The sequence below is a fragment of the Schistocerca serialis genome, chromosome 1 (genome assembly GCF_023864345.2).
Source record: "Schistocerca serialis cubense isolate TAMUIC-IGC-003099 chromosome 1, iqSchSeri2.2, whole genome shotgun sequence".
In the NCBI taxonomy this organism is placed as follows: domain Eukaryota; kingdom Metazoa; phylum Arthropoda; class Insecta; order Orthoptera; family Acrididae; genus Schistocerca; species Schistocerca serialis.
The window spans coordinates 48,538,379-48,562,305 of NC_064638.1; positions in this window are offsets into that span (position 1 = coordinate 48,538,379).

Here is a 23,927-nt window from a genome sequence, read left to right on the forward strand (position 1 = left end):
CATAAAAGAAAATCCTCTCGCTTCCATAGAAACGTTACTCGAATTAGAAGGAGAAGTCATAGAACACAAAGTAATTCATAGCGACGCAATATCTGTGTTAATTCGTCAATTTGAGGGAGCGAGGGACGAAGTAAAGAAGGAATAGTGCATCGGAAAGGAGATTCTTGCCCCCCAACAGAAAATCGTGTCGTTTCCATGGAAACGTTACTCGATTTAGAAGGAGATCTCATAGATCCCATAGTATTTCATAGCGAGTCAATTTCAGTGTTAATTCGTCTAAGTCAGGGAGCGAGGGATGCAGTAAAGAAGGAATAGTGAATCGGAAAAGATATACTCGGCTCCCAAAAGAAAATCCTTTCATTTCCATAGAAACGTGACTCGACTGGGAAGGAGAAGGCGTGGAACACATAGTATTTCACAGCGACGCAAATTCTGTCTCAATTCGTCAAAGTGAAGTTGCTAGGGAGGCAGTAAAGAAGGAACAGTGCATCGGAAAGGAGATACTCGCCTCCCAAAAGAAAATCCTGTCGTTTATATAGAAACGTTACTCGATTTAGTAAAAGACGTCATAGAACACATACTATTTCATTGCGACGCCATTTGTGTGTAAATTCGTCATTGTGAGAGAGCGATGGATGCAGTAAAGAAGGAATAGTGCATTGGAAAGGAGATACTCGTCTCCCAAAAGAAAATTCTCTCGTTTCCATAGAAACGTTACTCGATTTTGAAGGAGAAAACATAGAACCCGTAGTATTTCTTAGCGACTCAATATCAGTGTTAGTTCGTCAAAGTGAGCTAGCGAGGGGCGCAATAATGAAGGAATAGTGCATCAGAAAAGTGAAACTCGCCTCCCAAAAGAAAATCCTGTTCTTTCTATTGAAACGTTACTCGATTTAGAAGGAGAAGCCATATAACCCATCGTATTTCATAGCGACGCCATTTCAGTGTTAATCCGTCAATTTGAGGGAGCGTGGGATGCAGTAAAGATGGAATAGTCCATTGGAAAGTAGATACTAGCCTTCCAATAGAAAATCCTGTCGGTTCCTTTGAAACGTTACTCGATATAAAAGGAATAGTCATAGAACCCATAGTATTTCATAGCGACGCAATTTCAGTGTTAATTCGTCAATGTGAGGGAGCGAGGGATGCAGTAAAGAAGGTATAGTGCATCTGAAAAGAGCTACTCGCCTCCCAAAGAAAATTCAGTCGTTGCCATAGAAACGTTAATCGAGTGGGACGGAGAATGCATGCAACCCATAGTATTTCGTATGGACTCAAATTCGGTGATAATTCGTTTAATGTGCGGGAGCGCGGGATGCAGTAGGGAAGGAATAGTGCATCGGAAAGGAGATACTCGCCTCCCAAAAGAAAATCCTGTCGCTTCCATAGAAACGTTACTCGATCTAGGAGGAGCAGTCGTAGAACCCATAGTATTTGATTACGACGCAATTTCTGTATTAGTTTTTCAAAGTGAGGGAGCGAGGGAAGCAGTAAAGAAGGTATAGTGCATCGGAAAGGAGATACTCGCCACCCAATAGAAAATCCTGTCTTTTATATAGAAACGTTACCCTTTTTAAAAGGAGAAGTCATAGAACCCATAGTATTTCATAGCGACTCAATTTCAGCGTTAATTCGTCGAAGTGAGGGGGCGAGGGATGCAGTAATAGAGGAATAGTGCTTCAAATAAGAGACACACATCTCCAAAAAGAAAATCCAGTCGTTTTAATCGAAACGTTACTCGATTTAGAAGTTGAAGTCATAGAACCCATACTATCTCATAGCGGCGCAATTTCTGTGTTAATTCGTCAAAGTTAGGGAGCGAGGGATGCAGTAAAGAAGGAATAGTGGAACAGAAAAGTATTACTCGCTTCCCAAAGAAAATCCAGTCGTTGCCGTAGATACGTTACTCAAGTGGAACGGAGAATGCATGCAACACATAGTATTTCACAGCGACGCCATTTCTGTGTTAATTCGTCAAAGTGTGGGAACGAGGGTTGCAGTAAATAAGGAATACTGCATCGGAAAGGAGACAGTCGTCTTCCAAAAGAAAATCCTGTCGCTTCCATAGAAACGTTACTCGATTTAGGAGGAGAAGTCGTAGAACCCATAATATTTCATAGCGACGCAATATCACTGTTAGTTCGTAAAAGTGAGGGTGCGAGGGAAGCAGTAAAGAAGGTATAGTGCATCGGAAAGGAGATACTCGCCTCCCAAAAGAAAATCCTGTCTCTTCCATAGAAACGTTACTCTTTTTAGAAGGAGAAGTCATAAAACCCATAGTATAACATAGCGACTCAATTTCAGCGTTAATTCGTCAAAGTGAGGGAGCGCGGGATGCAGTAATGGAGGAAAAGTGCTTCAAAAAAGAGATACTCATCTCCCAAAAGAAAATCCAGGCGTTTTAATCGAAACGTTACTCGATATAGAAGGAGAAGTCATAGAACCCGTAGTATTTCATAGCGACTCAATTTCAGCGTTAATTCGTCAAAGTGAGGGAGCGAGGGATGCAGTAAAGGGGGAATAGTGCATCAAAAAGAGATTCTCATCTCCCAAAAGAAAATCCTGCCGATTTAATCGAAACGTTATTCGATTTAGAAGGAGAAGCCATAGAACACATGCTATCTCATAGCGACGCAATTTCTGTGTTAATTCGTCAAAGTTAGGGAGCGAGGGATGCAGTAAAGTTGGAATAGTGCATCGGAAAAGATATACTCGACTCCCAAAAGAAAATCCTTTCATTCCAATAGAACCGTTACTCGACTGGGAAATTAGAATGCGTGGAACCCATAGTATTTCACAGCGACGCAATTTCTGTGTTAATTCGTCAAAGTGAATGAGCGATCGATGGAGTATAGAAGGAATAGTGCATCGGAAAGGAGATACTCGCCTCCCAAAAGGAAATCCAGTCCTTTCCATAGAAACGTTACTCGATTTAGAAGGAGAAGTCATAGAATCCATTGTATTTCATAGCGACGCAATTTCAGGTTTAATTCGTCAAAGTGAGGGAGCGAGGGAAGCAGTAAAGAAGGAATAGTGCATCGGAAAGGAGATACTCGCCTCCCAAAAGAAAATCCTATCGTATCGATTGAAACGTTAATCCATTTAGAAGGAGTAGTCATAGAACCCATACTAATTCATAGCGACGCAATTTCTGTGTTATTTCGTCAAAGTGAGGGAGCGAGGGATGCAGTAAAGAAGGAATTGTGCGTCGGAAAGGAGAAACTCGCCTCCGAAAAGAAAGTCCTGTCGTTTCCATACGAACGTTACTCGATTTAGAAGAAGAAGTCATAGAACCCATAGTATTTAATAGCCACGCAATTTCAGTGTTAATTCGTCAATGTGAGAGGGCGAGGAACGGAGAAAAGGAGGAATAGTACATCGGAAAGGAGATACTCGCCTCCCAAAAGAAAATCCTTTCGTTTCCATAGATACGTTACTCGATTTAGACGGAGATGTCATAGAACACTTAGTATTTCATAGCGACGCAATATCAGTGTTAATTCGTCAATTTGAGGGAGCGAGGGAGGCAGTAAAGAAGGAATAGTGCATCAGAGAAGAGATACTCGCCTCCCAAAAGAAACTCATGTCGTATATATATAAACGATACTCGATTTAGAAGGAGAAGTCATAGAACCCATAGTATCTCACAACGACGCAATTTCTGTGTTAAATCGTCAATGTGAGGGAGCGAGGGATGCAGTAAAGAGGGAATAGCGATCGGAAAAGAGATACACGTCTCCTAAAAGAAAATCCGGTCGTTTCCATAGAAACGTTACTCGATTTAGAAGGAGGTGCCATAGAACACATACTATTTCATAGCAAAGGAATTACTGTGTTAATTCCTCAATATGAGGGAGCGAAGGATGCAGTAAAGTAGGAATAGTGCATCGGAAAGGAGATACTCGCCTCCCAAATGAAAATCCTGTCGTTTCCATAGAAACGTTACTCGATTTAGATGGAGAAATCATAGAACCCTTAGTAATTCATAGCGACGCAATTTCTTTGTTAATTCGTCAAAGTGAGGGAGCGAGGGATGCAGTAATGAAGGAATAGTGCATCGGAAGGAGATACTCGGCTCCAAAAAGTAAATCCTGTCGTTTCCATAGAAACGTTACTCGATTTAGAAGAAGAAGTCATAGAATGCATAGTATTTGATAGCGTCGCAATTTCTGTGTTAATTCGTCAATGTGAGGGAGCGAGGGATGCAGTAAAGAAGGAATAGTGCATCGGAAAGGAGATACTCGCCTCCCAAAAGAGAATCCTGTCGTTTCCATAGAAACGTTACTCTATTTAGAAGGAGAAGTCATGAAACCCATAGTATTTCAAAGCGACTCAATTTCAGAGTTAATTCGTCAAAGTGAGGGAGCGAGGGATGCAGTAAAGAAGGAACAGTGCATCGGAAAGGAGATACTCGCCTCCCAAAGGAAAATCCGGTGGTTGACGTAGAAACGATACTGGATTTAGAAGGAGAAGTCATAGAACACATAGTATCTCATAGCGACGCAATTTCTGTGTTAATTTGTCAAAGTGATTAAACGAGAGACGCAGTAAAGAAGGAATAGTGCATCAGAAATGAGATACTCGTCTCCCTAAAGAACATCCTTTCGCTTCCATAGAAACGTTTCTCGATTTAGAAGGAGAAGTCATAGAACCTATAGTATTTCATAGCGAGGCAATTTCAGTTTTAATTTGTCAATGTGAGAGAGCGAGGGATGCAGTAATGAAGGAATAGTACATCGGAAAAGATATACTCGACTCCCAAAAGAAAATCCCTTCCTCTCCATAGAAACGTTACTCGACTTGAATGAGAATGCGTGGAACCCATAGTATTTCGTAGCGACGTAATTTCTGTGTTAATTCGTCGAAGTGACGGAGCGAGGGATGCAGTAAATAAGGAATAGTGCATCAGAAAAAAGATACTCGCCTCCTAAAAGGAAATCCTCTCGTTTCCATAGAAACATTACTCGATTTAGAAAGAGAAGTCATAAAACCCATAGTATTTCATAGCGACGCAATTTCTGTGTTAATTCGTCAATGTTAGGGAACGAGGGATGCAGTATATAAGGAATAGTGCATCAGAAAGGAGATACTCGCCTCCCAAAGAACATCCTGTCGTTCCCATAGAAACGTTAGTCGATTTCGAAGGAGTTGTCAGAGAACTTTTATTATTTCATAGCGACGCTATTTCTGTGTTAATTCTTCAAAGTTAGGGAGGGAGGAATGCAGTAACGAAGGATTACTGCATCCGAAATGAGATACTCGCCTCCCACAAGAGAATCCTGTCGTTTCCATAGAAACGTACTCGATTGAGAAGGAGAAGTCATAGAACCCATAGTATTTCATAGCGACGCAATTTCTGCGTTATATCGTTAATGTGAGGGAGCGAGGCATGCAGTAAATAAGGAATAGTGCATCAGAAAAGAGATACTCGTCTCCCAAAAGAAAATCCTGTCGTTTCCATAGAAACGTTACTCGATTTAGAAAGAGAAGTCATGAAACCCATAGTATATCATAGCGACTCAATTTCAGAGTTAATTCGTCAAAGTGAGGGAGCGAGGGATGCAGTAAAGAGGGAATAGTGCATCAGAAAAGAGATACTCGCCACCCCAAAAAAAAAATCCTTTCGTTTCCATAGAAACGTTACTCGAGTTAGAAGGAGAAGTCATAGAACACACACTATTTCATAGCGACGCTATTTCTGTGTTTATTCGTCAAATTGAGGGAGGGAGGGATGCAGTAAAGAAGGAATAGTGCATTGGAAAGGAGATACTCGCCTCCCAAAAGAAAATCCTCTCGTTTCCCTAGAAACGTTACTCGATTTAGATAGAGAAGTAATAGAACCCATAGTATTTCGTAGCGACGGTATTTCAGTGTTAATTCGTCAATGTGAGGGAGCGAGGGATGCAGTAAAGAAGTAATAGTGCATCGGAAAGGAGATACTCGCCTCCCATAAGAAGATCCTGTAGTTTCCATAGAAACGTTACTCGATTTAGAAGGAGATGTCATAGAACCCATAGTATTTCATAGCGACGCAATTTCTGTGTTAATTTGTCAAAGTGAGAGAGCGAGGAATGCAGTATAGAAGGAATAGTGCATCAGAAAATAGATACTCGCCTCCCAAAGGGTATCCTGTCGTTGCTATAGAAACGTTACTCGAGTGGGAAGTAGAGGGAATGCAAACCATACCCTTTCATAGCAACTCAATTTCAGTGTTAATCCGTCAATGTGAGGGAGCGAGGGATGCAGTAAAGATGGAATAGTGCATGGGAAAAGATATAATCGACTTCCAAAAGAAAAACCTTTCATTTCCATAGAAACGTTACTGGACTGGGAAGGAGAATGCGTGGAAATCATAGTATTTCACAGCGACGCAATTTCGGTGTTAATTCGGCATAGTGAGGGAGCGAGGGGTGCAGTAAAGAAGGAATAGAGCTTCGGAAAAGATATACTGGACTCCCAAAAGAAAAACCCTTCATTTCCATAGATACGTTCCTCGACTGGGAAGGAGAATGCGTGGAATCAATAGAATTTCACAGCGACGCAATTTCTGTGTTAATTCGTCAAAGTGAGGGAGCGAGGGATGCAATAAAGAAGGAATAGTGCATCGGAAAAGATATACTCGACTCCCAAAAGAAAATCCTTTCATTTCCATAGAAACGTTACTCGACTGGGAAGAAGAATGCTTGGAAATCATAGAATTTAGTAGCGACGTAACTTCAGTGTTAATTCGTCAAAGTGAGGGAGCGAAGGATGCAGTAAATAAGGAATAGTGCATCAGAAAAGAGATACTCGCCTCCCAAAAGAAAATCCTGTCGTTTCCATAGAAACTTACTCGATTGAGAAGGAGAAGTCATAGAACCCATAGTATATCATAGCGACGCAATTTCTGCGTTAATTCGTCAATGTGAGGGAGCGAAGGATGCAGTAGATAAGGAATAGTGCATCAGAAAAGAGATACTCGCCTCCCAAAAGAAAATCCTGTCGTTTCCATAGAAACGTTACTCGATTTAGAAGGAGAAGTCATGAAACCCATAGTATTTCAAAGCGACTCAATTTCAGGGTTAATTCGTCAAAGTGTGGGAGCGAGGGATGCAGTAAAGAAGGAATAGTGCATCAGAAAAGAGATACTCGGCTCCCGAAAGAAATCCTTTCGTTTCCATAGAAACGTTACTCGATTTAGAAGGAGAAGTCATAGAACACATACTATTTCATAGCGACGCTATTTCTGTGTATATTCGTCAAAGTGAGGGAGGGAGGGATGCAGTAAATAAAGAATACTGCATCCGAAAAGAGATTCTCGCCTGCCTAAAGAAAATCCTGTCTTATCCATAGAAACTTTACTCGATTAAGAAGAAGAAGTCATAGAACATATAGTATTTCATAGCGACGCAATATCAGTGTCAATTCGTCAATGCCCCCCTGCGGGTTCGGGGGTTAGAATAGGCCCACGGTATTCCTGCCTGTCGTAAGAGGCGACTGAAAGGAGTCTCAAACGTTTCGGCCTTATGTGATGGTCCCCTGTCGGGTTTGACCTCCATATCTCAAAATTTTCCGAAGAGATAGCCGATTGGGGAAGGGCGCCTTACTTGGTGCATTGTGTCCGTGTTGTGTTGAGAACTTTCGCCATCTTATTCGTCGTTGCATTGCAGTCTTGCCCGCTCTCCATCGCTTGGGCATGGATGCGCTCCTGCGTGCGCTTTCTGCCAAGCACTGTGCAGGGCCATTTTCTGCACTGACGACGCCCATGGACCACATGTCACCTAACATCCAGCACTGTAGCCAGTCCGTTGTGGTGGGGCCGCCATGTACCCTCTTGATTGTAGCCCCCTGACAACACAGGGATCGCTCTACTGATGCCTGCGCCGTTCACTCCCCACGTATGCCAAGGAGTAGATGCCCATCTCCCTGGGGCATCAGGACTCTCGGCAATGGCCATCCTGCCAGGTGGCTATTGCTGTGGCTGGGTGGCGCCCGTGGGGAGGGCCCTTGGTCGGAGTAGGTGGCATCAGGGCGGATGACCCGCAATGAAGCGTGGTACATCATCTATCGCTGGTGGGCCTCCACCAGCAGTCTCTAAGCGATCGAGGTCTAACCTCAACGGGAAGAAATTTGTTCAGAGATCGTTTCCCTCCCTAGCTACTCCATGGGAGGAACGTCTTGCTCAAGAAGGCAGTGGAGAATATTCACCCCGGTACCTCGTGTGCACGCAGGTTGATGGAGAATCGTTCATGTCGACCAAGCCCCAGTTTTTTGTGGAGCATTTAGAGGACAAGTTCGGGGAGGTGGAGGGCTTGTGCAAGATGCGCTCTGGTTCTGTGCTCATCAAAACGGCATCCTCTGCCCAGTCACGGAGGTTGCTCAATTGTGACAAGTTGGGGGATGTTTCCGTTAGCATCACGCCGCATAAGAGTCTCAACATGGTCCAGGGTATTATATTCCACAGGGATCTTCTTCTGCAGTCCGACGATGAATTACGCGCCAACCTCGAACGACGAGGTGTTTACTTCGTCCGGCGCGTCCATCGGGGTCCGAGGGATAGTCAGGTCGCACCGGTGCCTTCATCTTGGCCTTTGAGGGTGATGTCTTACCCGAAAAGGTTAAGGTGATGGTTTACCGTTGTGATGTGAAACCATATATCCCGCCTCCGATGCGGTGTTTTAAATGCTAGAAGTTCGGGCACATGTCATCTCGCTGTACTTCCAGCATCACGTGTCGGGATTGCGGACGTCCTTCGCATCCTGATACTCCATGTGCTCCGCCTCCCATCTGTGTTAACTGTGGAGAGCACCATTCCCCCTGCTCACCGGACTGTCGGATTTTCCAGAAGGAAAGGAAGATAATGGAATATAAGACCCCGGACCGCCTAACCTACACCGAGGCAAGGCGGAAATATGAGCGGCTACATCCAGTGCCCATGACGTCTACCTATGCCGCTGCTGCAACACGTGTTCACTCTCAGCTCTGCCAGAATTAACCGGCCCCCTTGGTTGCGGGGGGCACTTCACTCCCTGTTGCTCCTGCTCCATCTGCTTCAGGAGCAACACCACCCCAACCACCGGGGACATCTGTTCCCCCTTCACAGCCGGAGAAGCGTGAGCCTTCTTTGGCTTCTCTCGCTCGGAAGGGGTCCCTTGGGGCCCTCCCTTCCCAGGCTTTGCCCAGTGCCAAAGCGGACGCCTGCAAGTTTGTCAAACAACCACCGGTCGCTGGTCATAGGGCGTCACGGTCGTCTTCAGTCCCTGAGACTGACCCAGTGAGGCCCTCCCAGCCAGACCCACCTAAGGCACAGCACGCAAAGCAGTCGAAGAAAAAGGCTCCCAAGCATCCTGTAATTGCGGTGGCACCTGTCCCTCCGCAACCTTCTCCCTCTGCGTCGGAAGATGAGGTGGAGATTCTGGCGTCCGCTGAGGACCTGGATCTCGCCAGTCCCTCGGACACAATAGATGGCTGTTGTCCAGGTGGTGACTCAGTAGCAGCAGGGGCCCCGGAGGCGTAATCTGCCTCCCCAGTCCCTTCACGCCTTTCCCATCCATGGCTAATACCATCCTCCAGTGGAACTGCAGCGGTTTCTTCCACCATCTAGCTGAGCTCCGCCAGCTTATCAGCCTTCATCCTTTCGTTTGCATTGCTCTACAGGAAACTTGGTTTCCGGCATTGCGAACCCCCGCCCTCCGTGGCTATCGGGGTTATTATAAGAACCGAGCAGCTTATGAAAGGGTGTCTGGTGGCGTCTGCATATATGTCCTTCACACTCTGCACAGCGAGTCTATCCCTCTCCAGACGCCTTTAGAGGCTGTCGCTGTACGCGTGTGGACGCCACAGGCTATTACCGTCTGCAGTCTTTACCTTCCACCGGATGGTGATGTCTCGCAGCATGTCCTGGCTGCACTGGTCGCCCAATTGCCGCCACCCTTCTTGCTATTGGGCGACTTCAACGCCCATAACCCTCTGTGGGGTGAGTCAGTGGCCACAGGTCGAGGCGCCATCGTTGAGCATTTATTGTCGCAGCTCGATCTCTCGCTGTTGAATGATGGTGCCTTCACACACTTCAGTGTGGCGCATGGCACCTACTCCGCCATTGACCTTTCCATCTGTAGCCATAGCCTCTTACCGTCTGTCCAATGGAGTGTTCATGACGACCTGTGTGGTAGTGACCACTTTCCGCTCTTTTTGTCACTACCACAGCGTCACTCTTCTCATAGCCCTAGCCGATGGGCTATGAATAAGGCTGACTGGGATTTGTTCTCCTCCACTGCCGCTTTTGAGCCTCTCTCTACTGATGACATTGATGCGGTGGTTCAATCGGTCACCACCGGAATCGTTACTGCCGCCGAATCTGCCATTCCCCGTTCTTCTGGGTCCCCTCGGCGGAAGGCTGTGCCTTGGTGGTCGCCTGAGATCGCTGAAGCGATTAAAGATCGCCGGCGGGCGCTCCAGCGTCACAAGCGACATCCCTCCTTAGCCCACCTTATCGCCTTCAAACGGCTGCGTGCGCGGGCCCGCCTCCTTATCCGCCAAGGCAAGAAGGAGTGCAGGGAGCGGTATGTGTCCACCATTGGCCTCCATGTCGCTCCCTCGCAGGTCTGGGCCAAGATTCGACGCGTCTACGGCTATCGGACCCCTGCCAGCGTCCCTGCGCTCTCACTGAATGGAGCCCTTTGTACTGACTCCGACGTCATTGCAAATCGCTTAGCAGAGCATTTTGCTATGAGTTCCGCTTCTGCGAATTACCCCCAGGCCTTCCGCTCCATTAAAGAGCGGCTGGAACGTCGGAGCCTTTCGTTTCGCACCAACCACCCGGAATCTTACAATGCTCCATTCAGTGAGTGGGAATTTCGCAGTGCCCTAGCTGCTTGCCCTGATACCGCTCCTGGGCCAGATGGCATCCACTGTCAGATGCTGAAACACCTTTCAGTGGACTGCCAGCGGCGCCTTCTCGAACTTTACAACCGTCTTTGGGTCGAGGGGGAGTTTCCGTCGCAATGGCGGGAAGGCATTGTCATCCCCGTTTTGAAATCTGGAAAGACCCCTCTGGAGGTGGACAGCTACCGTCCCATTAGCCTCACCAACGTTCTTTGCAAGTTGCTTGAACGGATGGTGAGCCGGCGCTTGCATTGGGTACTGGAGTCTCGGGGCCTTCTGGCTCCGTCTCAGGGTGGGTTCCGTAGAGGCCGATCCGCCACCGACAATCTGGTGAGCCTGGAGTCGGCCATCCGTACTGCTTTTGACCGCCGTCAGCACCTGGTCGCTGTCTATTTCGACATGCAGAAGGAGTACGATACGACATGGCGTCATCACATTCTTTCTACGCTTCATGGATGGGGTCTTCGGGGTCCTCTGCCGATTTTTATCCGCAATTTTCTGTCGTGTCGTACCTTCCGCGTGCAAGTCGCGGCCTCATATAGTTCCTCCCACGTCCAGGAGAACGGTGTGCCACAGGGCTCTGTTTTAAGTGTCTGTCTGTTTTTAATAGCCATTAACGGGCTTGCTGCGGCCGTGGGAAATTCTGTCTCCGCTTCCCTGTATGCTGACGACTTCTGCCTTTATTACAGCTCTACTGGCATTGCAGCTGTTGAACGTCAGCTACAGGGCGCTATCCGTAAGGCGCAGTCTTGGGCTGTAGCGCATGGGTTTCAGTTTTCGGCAGCCAAGACCCGGGTTATGCATTTCTGCCGGCGCCGAACAGTCCATCCTGAGCCGCGGCTTTATCTTGCCGACGAACTCCTTGCTGTGGTGGAGACCCACAGGTTTTTGGGGGTGGTTTTCGATGCCCGGTTGACTTGGTTGCCTCATATCCGGCAGCTGAAACAGACGTGTTGGCGGCATCTAAACGCTCTGAGATGCTTGAGCAACACCCGCTGGGGCGCCGACCGCTCTACACTGTTGCGGCTGTACCAGGCGTTAATCCAGTCCCGTCTGGATTATGGGAGCCTGGCTTATGGCTCAGCATCCCCATCTGCGTTACGGGTGCTGGACCCGATTCTCCACAGCGGGATACACCTTGCCACTGGTGCTTTCCGCACCAGCCCTGTGGACAGCGTACTAGTGGAGGCAGGTGTACCTTCACTGCGGTTCCGACGCCAACGTTTGCTGGCCGCTTATGCTGCCCATGTTCTAAGCTCGCCCGGGCATCCAAACTATCGTCTCCTGTTCCCGCGGTCGGTCGTCCATATGCCAGAACGTCGGCCCGGTCTGGTTGTACAATAGCGGTCCGCGTCAAAGAGCTTCTCTCTGGGCTCCAGGGATTCACTGTTCCACCTCCTTTCCGGGCTACTTTGCATACACCCCCATGGTGTGTTCGTCGCCCTAGCCTTCGGCTCGACTTGGCACAGGGCCCTAAGGACTCAGTCCCTCCAGAGGCCTTCCGCCGCCGCTTTTATTCCATCCTGGCCACGTATCAGGGCTCTGGTGTTGTTTACACTGACGGTTCGATGGTTGCTGGTCGTGTCGGATATGCGCTCACTCTAGGGGACCATTCCGAACAACGTTCCTTGCCGGATGGCTGCAGCGTTTACACTGCTGAACTGGTCGCCATCTTTCGTGCCCTAGAGTATATCCGCTCCTGCTCAGGTGAGTCCTTCGTTATCTGTAGCGATTCCCTGAGCGGTTTACGATCTCTCGACCAGTGTTTCCCTCGTTCTCGTCTGGTGATGGCTATCCACGAGTCTCTGCATACTCTCGCCTGTTGCGGCCGCTCTGTGGTCTTTGTGTGGACCCCCGGTCATGTCGGTATCCCGGGTAACGAACATGTTGACCGCCTGGCGAAAGAGGCCACCAGTAAGCCATCTCTGGACGTTGGCCTCCCAGAGACTGATTTGCGGGCAGTCTTCCGCCGCAAAATCTTGGCGCTATGGGACGATGAATGGCGCGAACTGACAATGCGCAATAAACTCCGTGCTGTCAAGGAGACGACGGCTGTGTGGCGGTCATCCCTGCGAGCCACTCGCAGGGACTCAGTAGTTCTTTGCCGGCTCCGCACTGGCCACTCCCGGCTGACACACAGTTATTTACTGCGCCGGGAGGACCCTCCTCTATGTCGCTGTGGGGCAGCTTTGACAGTGGCCCACATTTTGCTGGCCTGCCCCCTTTTAGCTGTGGTCAGGCAGACATTTGCGCTGCCTGCTACGCTCCCTGCCCTTTTAATAGACGACTCCACTATGGCTGACTTAGTTTTATGTTTTATTCGGGCAGGGGGATTTTATCATTTACTCTGAGTGTTTCTGTTTTATTTTATTGTTTTGTGTTGATTCTGGCCTTTGGCCTATGGTTTTGCACTGATTTTTTAATGTGTTTCTAAGTGGTTGGCCTTTCCTTTTTTGTGTCTATGGTCGGCCAACCACCGTCACATTCTGTGTGGTTTTAGTTTGTTTTGTCTTGTCTTTGTCTCAGTATCTCTTGTTCTGTATCGTCTGTGATCTCTTCTGTTCCTCGTTTTTATTCTCTGTGGGTGTTCTTTGTCTTTGGAAAAAGGGACCGATGACCATAGCAGTCTGGTCCCTTTAATCCCCCAAACCAACCCAACCCAACCCAATTCGTCAATGTGAAGTAGCGAGGGATGCAGTATAGACGAATAGTGCATCGGAAAGGAGATACTCGCCTCCCATAAGAAAATCCTGTCGTTTCCATAGAAACGTTACTCGATTTAGAAGGAGATGTCATAGAACCCATAGTATTTCATAGCGACGCAATTTCTGTGTTAATTCGCCAAAGTGAGGGAGCGAGGAATGCAGTAAAGAAGGAATAGTGCATCAGAAAATAGATACTCGCCTCCCAAAGAGTATACTGTCGTTGCCATAGAAACGTTACTCGAGTGGGAAGTAGACGGAATGCAAACCATAGCATTTCATAGCTACTCAATTTCAGTGTTAATTCGTCAATGTGAGGGAGCGAGGGATGCAGTAAAGATGGAATAGTGCATCGGAAAAGATATAATCGACTTCCAAAAGAAAAACCTTTCATTTCCAAAGAAACGTTACTCGACTGGGAAGGAGAATGCGTGGAACCCATAGTATTTCACAGCGACGCAATTTCTGTGTTAATTCGTCAAAGTGAGGGAGCGAGGGATGCAGTAAAGAAGGAATAGAGCTTCGAAAAAGATATACTAGACTCCCAAAAGAAAAACCCTTCATATCCATAGATACGTTCCTCGACTGGGAAGGAGAATGCGTGGAACACGTAGTATTACATAGCGACTCAATTTCAGTGTTAATTCGACAAATAGAGGGAGCGAGAGATGCAGTAAAGAAGTAATAGTGCATCGGAAAAAAATATTCTCGACTCCCAAAGGAAATTCCTTTCATTTCCATAAATCGTTACTCGACTGGGATGGAGAATGCGTGGAATCCATGGTATTTCGTAGCGTGGCAATTTCTGTGTTAATTCGTCAAAGTGAGGGAGCGAGGGATACACTAAAGAAGGAATAGCGCATCGGAAAGGTGATACTCGCCTCCCAAAGGAAAATCCTGTCGTTGCCGTAGAAACGATACTCGATTTAGAAGGAGAAGTCATAGAACACATAGTATCTCATAGCGACGCAATTTCTGTGTTAATTTGTCAAAGTGATTAAACGAGAGACGCAGTAAAGAAGGAATACTGCATCAGAAATGAGATACTCGTCTCCCTAAAGAAAATCCTTTCGTTTCCACAGAAACGTTTCTCGATTTTGTTGGAGAAGTCATAGAACCTATAGTATTTCATAGCGAGGCAATTTCACTGTTAATTTGTCAATGTGAGAGAGCGAGGGATGCAGTAAAGAAGGAATAGTGCATCAGAAAAGAGATACTCGCCTCCTAGAAGAAAATCCTCTCGTTTCCATAGAAACATTACTCGATTTAGAAAGAGAAGTCATAGAACCCATAGTATTTCATAGAGACGCAATTTCTGTGATAATTCGTCAATGTTAGGGAACGAGGGATGCAGTATATAAGGAATAGTGCATCAGAAAGGAGATACTCGCCTCCCAAAAGAACATCCAGTCGTTCCCATACAAACGTTACTCAATTTCGAAGGAGTTGTCAGAGAACCAATACTATTTCACAGCGACGATATTTCTGTGTTAATTCTTCAAAGTTAGGGAGGGAGGGATGCAGTAAAGAAGGATTACTGCATCCGAAATGAGATACTCGCCTCCCACAAGAAAATCCTGTCATTTCCATAGAAACTTATTCGATTGAGAAGGAGAAGTCATAGAACCCATAGTATTTCATAGCGACGCAATTTCTGCGTTAATTCGTCAATGTGAGGGAGCGAGGCATGCAGTAAATTAGGAATAGTGCATCAGAAAAGAGATACTCGCCTCCCAAAAGAAAATCCAGTCATTTCCATAGAAACGTTACTCGATTTAGATAGAGAAGTAATAGAACCCTATAGTATTTCGTATCGACGCAATTTCAGTGTTAATTCGTCAATGTGAGGGAGCGAGGGATGCAGTAAAGAAGTAATAGTGCATAGGAAAGGAGATACTCGCCTCCCATAAGAAAATCCTGTCGTTTCCATAGAAACGTTACTCGATTTAGAAGGATTTGTCATAGAACCCATAGTATTTCATAGCGACGCAATTTCTGTGTTAATTCGTCAAAGTGAGGGAGCGAGGGATGCAGTAAAGAAGGAATAGAGCTTCGGAAAAGATATACTCGACTCCCAAAAGAAAAACCCTTCATTTCCATAGATACGTTCCTCGACTGGGAAGGAGAATACGTGGAACACGTAGTATTACATAGCGACTCAATTTGAGTGTCAATTCGACAAATAGAGGGAGCGAGAGATGCGGTAAAGAAGTAATAGTGCATCGGAAAAAAATATTCTCGACTCCCAAAAGAAATTCCTTTCATTTCCATAGAAACGTTACTCGACTGGGAAGGAGAATGCGTGGAACCCATTGTATTTCACAGCGACGCAATTTCTGTGTTAATTCGTGAAAGCGAGGAAGCGAGAAATGCAGTAAAGAAGGAATAGTGCACCAGAAAGCAAATACTCGCCTCCCAAAAGAACATCCTGTCGTTCCCATAGAAACGTTACTCAATTTCGAAGGAGTTGTCAGAGAACCAATACTATTTCATAGCGACGCTATTTCTGTGTTAAATTTTCCAAGTTAGGGAGGGAGGGATACAGTAAAGAACGATTACTGCATCCGAAATGAGATACTCGCCTCCCACATGAAAATCCTGTCGTTTCCATAGAAACTTACTCGATTGAGAAGGCGAAATCATAGAACCCATAGTATTTCATAGTGACGCAATTTCTGCGTTAATTCGTCAGTGTAAGGGAGCGAGGCATGGAGTAAATAAGGAATAGTGCATCAGAAAAGAGATACTCGACTCCCAAAAGAAAATCCTCTCATCTCCATAGAAACATTACTCGATTTAGAAAGAGAAGTCATAGAACCCATAGTATTTCATAGCGACGCAATATCTGTGTTAATTCATCAATGTGAGGGAGCGAGGTATGCAGTATATAAGGAATAGTGCATCAGAAAGGAGATACTCGCCTCCCAAAAGAACATCCTGTCGTTCCCATACAAACGTTACTCGATTTCGAAGGAGTTGTCAGAGAACCAATACTATTTCATAGCGACGCTATTTCTGTGTTAAATCTTCCAAGTTAGGGAGGGAGGGATGCAGTAAAGAACGATTACTGCATCCGAAATGAGATACTCGCCTCCCACAAGAAAATCCTGTCGTTTCCATAGAAACTTACTCGATTGAGAAGGAGAAGTCATAGAACCCATAGTATTTCATAGCGACGCAATATCTGTGTTAATTAGTCAAAGTGAGGGAGCGAGGGATGCAGTAAAGAAGGAACAGTGCATCAGAAAAGAGATACTCGCCTCCCAAAGAAAAACCTGTCGTTGCCAGAGTAACGTTACTCGAGTGGGAAGGAGAGTGCATGAAACACATAGCATTTCATAGCGTTTCAATTTCTGTGTTAATTCGTCAGTGTGAGAGAGCGAGAGATGCAGTAAAGAAGGAATACTGCATCGGAAAAAATATACTCGCCTCCCTAAAGAAAATCCTGTCGTTTCCATAGAAACTTACTCGATTGAAAAGGAGAAGTCATACAACCCATAGTATTTCATAGCGACGCAATTTCTGCGTTAATTCGTCAATGTGAGGGAGCGAGGGATGCAGTAAATAAGGAATAGTGCATCAGAAAAAAGATACTCGCCTCCTAAAAGAAAATCCTGTCGTCTCCATAGAGATGTTACTCGATTTAGAAGGAGAAGTCATGAAACCCGTAGTATTTCATAGCGCCTTAATTTCAGGGTTAACACGTCAAAGTGAGGGAGCGTGGGATGCAGTAAAGAAGTAATAGTGCATTAGAAAAGAGATACTCGCCACCCAAAAAAAAATCATTTCGTTTCCATAGAACCGTTACTCGATTTAGAAGGAGAATTCGTAGAACCCATACTACCTCATAGCGACGCTATTTCTGTGTATATTCGTCAAAGTAAGGGAGGGAGGGATGCAGTAAAGATAGAATACTGCATCCGAAAAGAGATTCTCGCCTGCAAAAGAAAATCCCGTCTTTTCCATAGAATCGTTACTCGATTAAGAAGGAGAAGTCATAGAACACACAGTATTTCATAGCGACTCAATTTCAGTGTTAATTTGTCAATGTGGGGGAACGAGGAATGCAGTAAAGATGGAATAGTGCATCGGAAAGGATATACTTGACTCCCAAAAGAAAATCCATTCATATCCATGGAAACGTTACTCGACTGGGAAGGAGAAAGCGTGGAACCCATAGTATTTCACTGCGACGAAATTTCTGTCTTAATTCGTCAAAGAAGGAGCAAGGGATGCAGTAAAGAAGGAGTAGTGTATCGGAAAGGAGATACTCGCCTCCCAAAAGAAAATCCTGTCGATTCCATAGAAACGTTACTCGTTTTAGAAGGAGAAGTCATAGAAACCATAGTATTTCACAGCGACGCAATTTCAGTGATAAGTCGTCGATGTGAGAGAGCGAGGGATGCAGTAAGGAAGGAATAGTGCATCGGAAAAGATATACTCGACTCCCAAAAGAAAATCCTTTCATTTCCATAGAAACGTTACTCGACTGGGAAGGAGAATGCGTGGAACGCATCGCATTACGTAGCGACGTAATATCTGTGTTAATTCGTCAAACTGAGTAAGCGAGGGATGCAGTAAAGAAGGAATAGTGCATCGGAAACGAGAAACTCGTATCCCAAAAGAAAATCCTGTCGTTTCCTTAGAAACGTTACTCGATTTAGAAGGAGAAGGCATAGAACACATAGTATTTAATAGTGATTCAATTTCAGTATTAATTCGTCAACGTTAGGGAGCGAGGGATGCAGTAAAGAAGGAATAGTGCATCGCAAAGGAGATACTCGCCTCCCAAACGAAAATCCTCTCGTTTCCATAGAAACGTTACTCGGTTTAGAAGGATAAGTCATAGAACTCATAGTAGTCCATGGCGACGCAATTTCTGTGTTAATTCGTCATTGTGAGACAGAAAGGGTTGCAGTAAAGAACGAGTAGTGCATGGGAAAGGAGATACTGGCCTCCCAAAAGTAAATCCTGACGTTTCCATAGATACGTTACTCGATTTTGAAGGAGAAGTTATAGAAATCATAGTATTTCATAACGACGCAATTTCTGTGTTAATTCGTCAATGTGAGAGAGCGAGGGAAGGAGTAAGGGAGGAATAGTGCATCTGAAAGGAGATACTCGCCTCCCAAAACAAAATCGTGCCGTTTCCATAGAAACGTTACTCGATTTAGAACTAGAATTCATAGAACCCATAATATTTCATACCGACGTAAATTCTGTGTTAATTCGTCAATGTGAGGGTGCAATGGATGCAGTGAAGAAGGAATAGTGCGCCGGAAAGGAGATACTCGCGTCCCAAAAGAAAATCCAGTCCGTTCCATAGAAACGTTACTCGATTTAGGAGGAGAAGTCATAGAACCCATAGTATTTCATAGCGACGCAATTTCTGCGTCAATTCGTCAAACCGAGGGAGCGAGGGATGCAGTAATGAAGGAATAGTTCATCACAAAGGGATACTCGCCTCCCAAAAAAAAATCTACTCGTTTCCATTGAAACGATACTCGATTTAGAAGGAGAAGTCATAGAACCCGTAGGATTTCGTAGCGACGCAATATCTGTTTTAATTCGTCAAAGTGGGGGAACGAGAGATGCAGTAAAGAAGGAATAGTGCATCAGAAAGGAGATACTCGCCTCCCAAAAGAAAATCTTGTCGTTACCATAGAAACTTACTCGATTGAGAAGGAGAAGTCATAGCACCAATAGTATTTCATAGCGACGCAATATCTGTGTTAATTCGTCAATGTGAGAGGGTGAGGGATGCAGTAAATAAGGAATAGTGCATCAGAAAAGAGATACTCGCGTCTCGAAAGAGGATCCTGTCGTTTCCATAGAAACGTTACTCGATTTAGAAGGAGAAGTCACGGAATCCATAGTATTTCATAGCGACTCAATTTCAGTGTTAATTCGTCAAAGTGAGGGAGCGAGGGATGCAGTAGAGGAAGAATAGTGCATCAGAAAAGAGATAATCGCCTCCCAAAAGAAAATCCTGTCGTTGCAAAACAAACGTTACTCGATTTAGAAGGAGAAAACATAGAACACATAGTATTTCATAGCGACGCAATTTCTGTGTTAATTCGTCAATGTGAGGGAGCGAGTGATGCAGTACAGAGGGAACAGTGCATCGGAAAGGAGATACTCGCCTCTCAAAAGAAAATCCTGTCTTTTCCATAGAAACGTTACTCCATTTAGAACTGGAAGTCACGGAACCCATAGCATTTCATAGCGACTCAATTTCAGTGTTAATTCGTCAAAGTGATGGAGCGAGGGATGCAGTAGAGAAAGAATAGTGCATCAGAAAAGAGATAATCGCCTCCCAAAAGAAAATCCTGTCGTTGCAACACAAACGTTAATCGAATTAGAAGGAGAAATCATAGAACCCATAGTATTTCATAGCGACTCAGTTTCAGTGTTAATTCGTCAAAGTGAGAGAGCGAGGGATGTAGTAATGAAGGAATAGTGCATCAGAGAAGAGATACTCGCCTGCCAAAATAAATCCTGTCGTTTCCATAGAAACGTTTCTCGACTTAGAAACAGAAGTCATAGAACCCATACTATTACATAGCGACGCTATTTCTGTGTTAATTCGTCAAAGTGAGGGAGGGAGGTTGGCAGTAAAGAAGGATTACTGTATCCGAAAAGAGATTATCGCCTCACAAAAGAAAATCCTGTCGTTTCCACAGAAAAGTTACTCGATTAAGAAGGAGAACTCATAGGACCCATAGTATTTCATAGCTACGCAATTTCTGTGTTAATTCGTCATTGTGAGGGAGCAAGGGATGCAGTAAAGATGGAATAGTGCATCGGAAAAGATATACTCGACTCCCAAAAGAAAATCCTTTCATTTCCATAGAAACGTAACTCGACTGGGAAGGAGAATGCGTGGAACCCATAGCATTACGTAGCGACGTAATTTCTGTGTTAATTCGTCAATGTGAGGGGGCGAGGGATGCAGTAAATACGGAATGCTGCATTAGAAATGAGATACCCGCCTCCCAAAAGAAAATCCTGTCGTTGCCATAGAAACGTTACTCGATTTTGAAGGAGAAGTCATAAAACGCATAGTATATCATAGCGACTCAATTTATGTGTTAATTCGTCAAAGTGAGGGAGCGAGGGATGCAGTAAAGAAGGAATAGTGCGTCAGAAAAGAGATAGTCACCTCCGAAAAAAAATCCTTTCGTTTCCATAGAAGCGTTACTCGATTTAGAAGGAGAAGTCATGCAACCAATACTATTTCATAGCGAAGGTATATCTGTGTATATTCGTCAAAGTGAGGGAGGGAGGGATGCAGTAAAGAAAGAATGCTACATCAGAAGAGAGATACTCGCCTGCCAAAAGAAAATCCTGTCTTTTCCATAGAAACGTTACTCGGTTAAGAAGGAGAAGTCATAGAACACGTAGTGTTTCACTGCGACGCAATATCAGTGTTAATTCGTCAATGTGAGGTAGCGAGGGATGCAGTAAAGAAGGAATAGTGCATCAGAAAGGAGATGCTCGCATCCCAAAAAAAAATCCTGTCGTTGCCATAGAAACGTTACTCGGGTGGGAAGGAGAATGCATGCAATCCATAGCATTTCATCGCGACTCAATTTCAGTGCTAATTTGTCATTCTGAGGGAGCGAGAGATGCAGTAAAGATGAAATAGTGCATCGGAAAGATATACTCGACTCCCAAAAGAAAATCCTTTCATTTCCATAGAAACGTTACTGGACTGGAAAGGAGAATGCGTGGAACCCATACTATTCCACAGCGACTCTATTTCTGTGTTAATTCGTCAGAGTGAGGGAGCGAGGGATGCAGTAATGAAGGAATAGTGCAACAAAAAGGAGTTACTCGCCACCCAAAAGAAAATCCCTTCGATTCCATAGAAACATAACTCGATTTAGAAGGAGAAGTCATAGAAACCATAGTATTTCTTAGCGACACAATTTCAGTGTTAATACGCCAATGTGAGAGAACGAGAAATATAGCATACAAGGAATAGTGAATCGGAAAAGATATACTCCACTCCCAAAAGAAAATCCATTCATTTACATTGAAACGTTACTCGAGTGGGAAGGAGAATGCGTGGAACCCATAATATTTCGTTGTGACGCAATTTCTGTGTTAATTCGTCAAAGTGAGGGAGCGAGTGATGCAGTAACGAAGGAATAGTGCATCGAAAAGAAGATACTCGCCTCCCACACGAAAATCTTGTCGTGTCCCTGGAAACGTTACTCGATTTAGAAGGAGAAGTCATAGAGACCATGGTATTACGTAGCGTCGCAATTTCTGCTTTAATTCGTCGATGTGAGAGAGCGAGGGGTGCAGTAGAGAAGGAATAGGGCATCTGAAAAAAGATACTCGCCTCCCAAAAGAAAATACTGTCTTTTCCATAGGAACGTTTCTCGATTTAGAAGGAGATGTCATAGAACACATGGTATTTCGTAGCGACGCAATTTCTGTGTTAATTCGTCAGTGTGAGGGGGCTATGGATTCAGTAAAGAAGGAACAGTGCATCGGAATGGAGATACTCGCCTCTCAAAAGATAATCCTGTCTTTTCCATAGAGACGATACTCGATTTAGTACTGGAAGTCATAGAACCCATAGTATTCCATAGCGACGCCATTTTGGGGTTAATTCGTAAATGTGAGGGAGCGAGGGATGCAGTAAAGAAGGAATAGTGCATCGAAAAAGGATATACTCGCCTCCCAAAAGAAAATCCTGTCGTTTCAACAGAAACGTCACTCGATTTAGAGGGAGAAGTCGTAGAACCCATAGTATTTCATAGCTACGCAAATTCTGTGTTAATTCGTCAATGTGAGGGAGCGAGGGATGCAGTAAAGAATGAATAGTGCACCGGAAAGGGGATACTCGCCACCCAAATGAAAATCCAGTCGGTTCTATAGAAACATTAGTCGATTTAGAAGGAGAAGTCATAGAACACATAGTATTTCATAGCGACGCAATTCTGTGTTAATTCGTCAATGTGAGGGAGCGAGTGATGCAGTAAAGATGGAATAGTGCACCAGAAAAGAGATACTCGCCTCCCAAAAGAAAATCCTGTCGTTTCCATAGAAACGTTACTCGATTAAGAAGGAGAAGTCATAGAACACATAGCATTTCACAGCGAGTCAATTTCAGTGATAATTCGTCAATGTGAGAGAGCGAGGGATGCAGTAAAGATGGAATAGTGCATCCGAAAAGATATACTCTTATCCCATAAGAAAATCCTTTCATTTCCATAGAAACGTTACTCGACTGGGAAGGAGAATGCGTGGAACCCATAGTATTTCACAGCGACGCAATTTTTGTGTTAATTCGTCAAAGTGAGGTTGCTAGCGATGGAGTAAAGAAGGAATAATGCATCAGAAAAGAGATACTCGCTTACCAAAAAAAATCCTCTCGATTCCATAGAAACGTTACTCGATTTAGAAGGAGAAGTCATAGAAACCATAGCATTTCATAGCGACTCAATTTCAGTGTTAATTCGTCAATGTGAGAGAGCGAGGGATATAGTAAAGAAGGAATAGTGCATCGGAAAAGATATACTCCACTCCCAAAAGAAAATCCTTTCATTTCCGTAGAAACGTTACTCGACTGGGAAAAAGAATGCGTGGAACCCATAATATTTCGTAGCGTCGCAATTTCTGTGTTAATTCTTCAATGTGAGAGAGCGAGGGATGCAGTAAAGATGGAATAGTGCATCAGAAAAGAGATAATCGCCTCCCAAAAGAAAATACTGTCGTTTCCATAGAAACGTTACTCGATTTAGAAGGAGATGTCATAGAACCAATAGTATTTCATAGCGCCACCTCTTCCGTGTTAATTCGTCAGTGTGAGGGCCGAGGGATGCAGTAAAGATGGAATAGTGCATCGGAAAGGGGATACTCGCCTCCCAAAAGAAAATCCTGTCGTTTCCGAAGAAACGTTCCTCGATTTAGAAGGAGTAGTTATAGAACACATAGTATTTCATAGCGACTCAATTTCAGTGTTAATTCGTCAATGTGAGGGAGCGTGGGATGCAGTAAAGAAGGAATAGTGCATCGGAAAGGAGATACTCGTTACCCAAAAGAAAATCCTGTCGTTTCCACAGAAACGTAACTCGATATAGCAGGAGAAGTAGTAGAACTCATAGTATTTCATTGCGACGCAATTTCTGTGTTACTTAGTCAATGTGAGGGAGCGAGGGATGCAGTAAAGATGGTATAGTGATTCGGAACGGAGATACTCTCCTCCCAAAAGAAAATCCTGTCGTTCCCATAGAAACGTAACTCGATTTAGAAGGAGAAGTCATAGAACCCATAGTGTTTCATAGTGATTCAGTTTCAGTGTTAGTTCGTCAAAGTGAGAGAGCGAGGGATACAGAAAATAAGGAA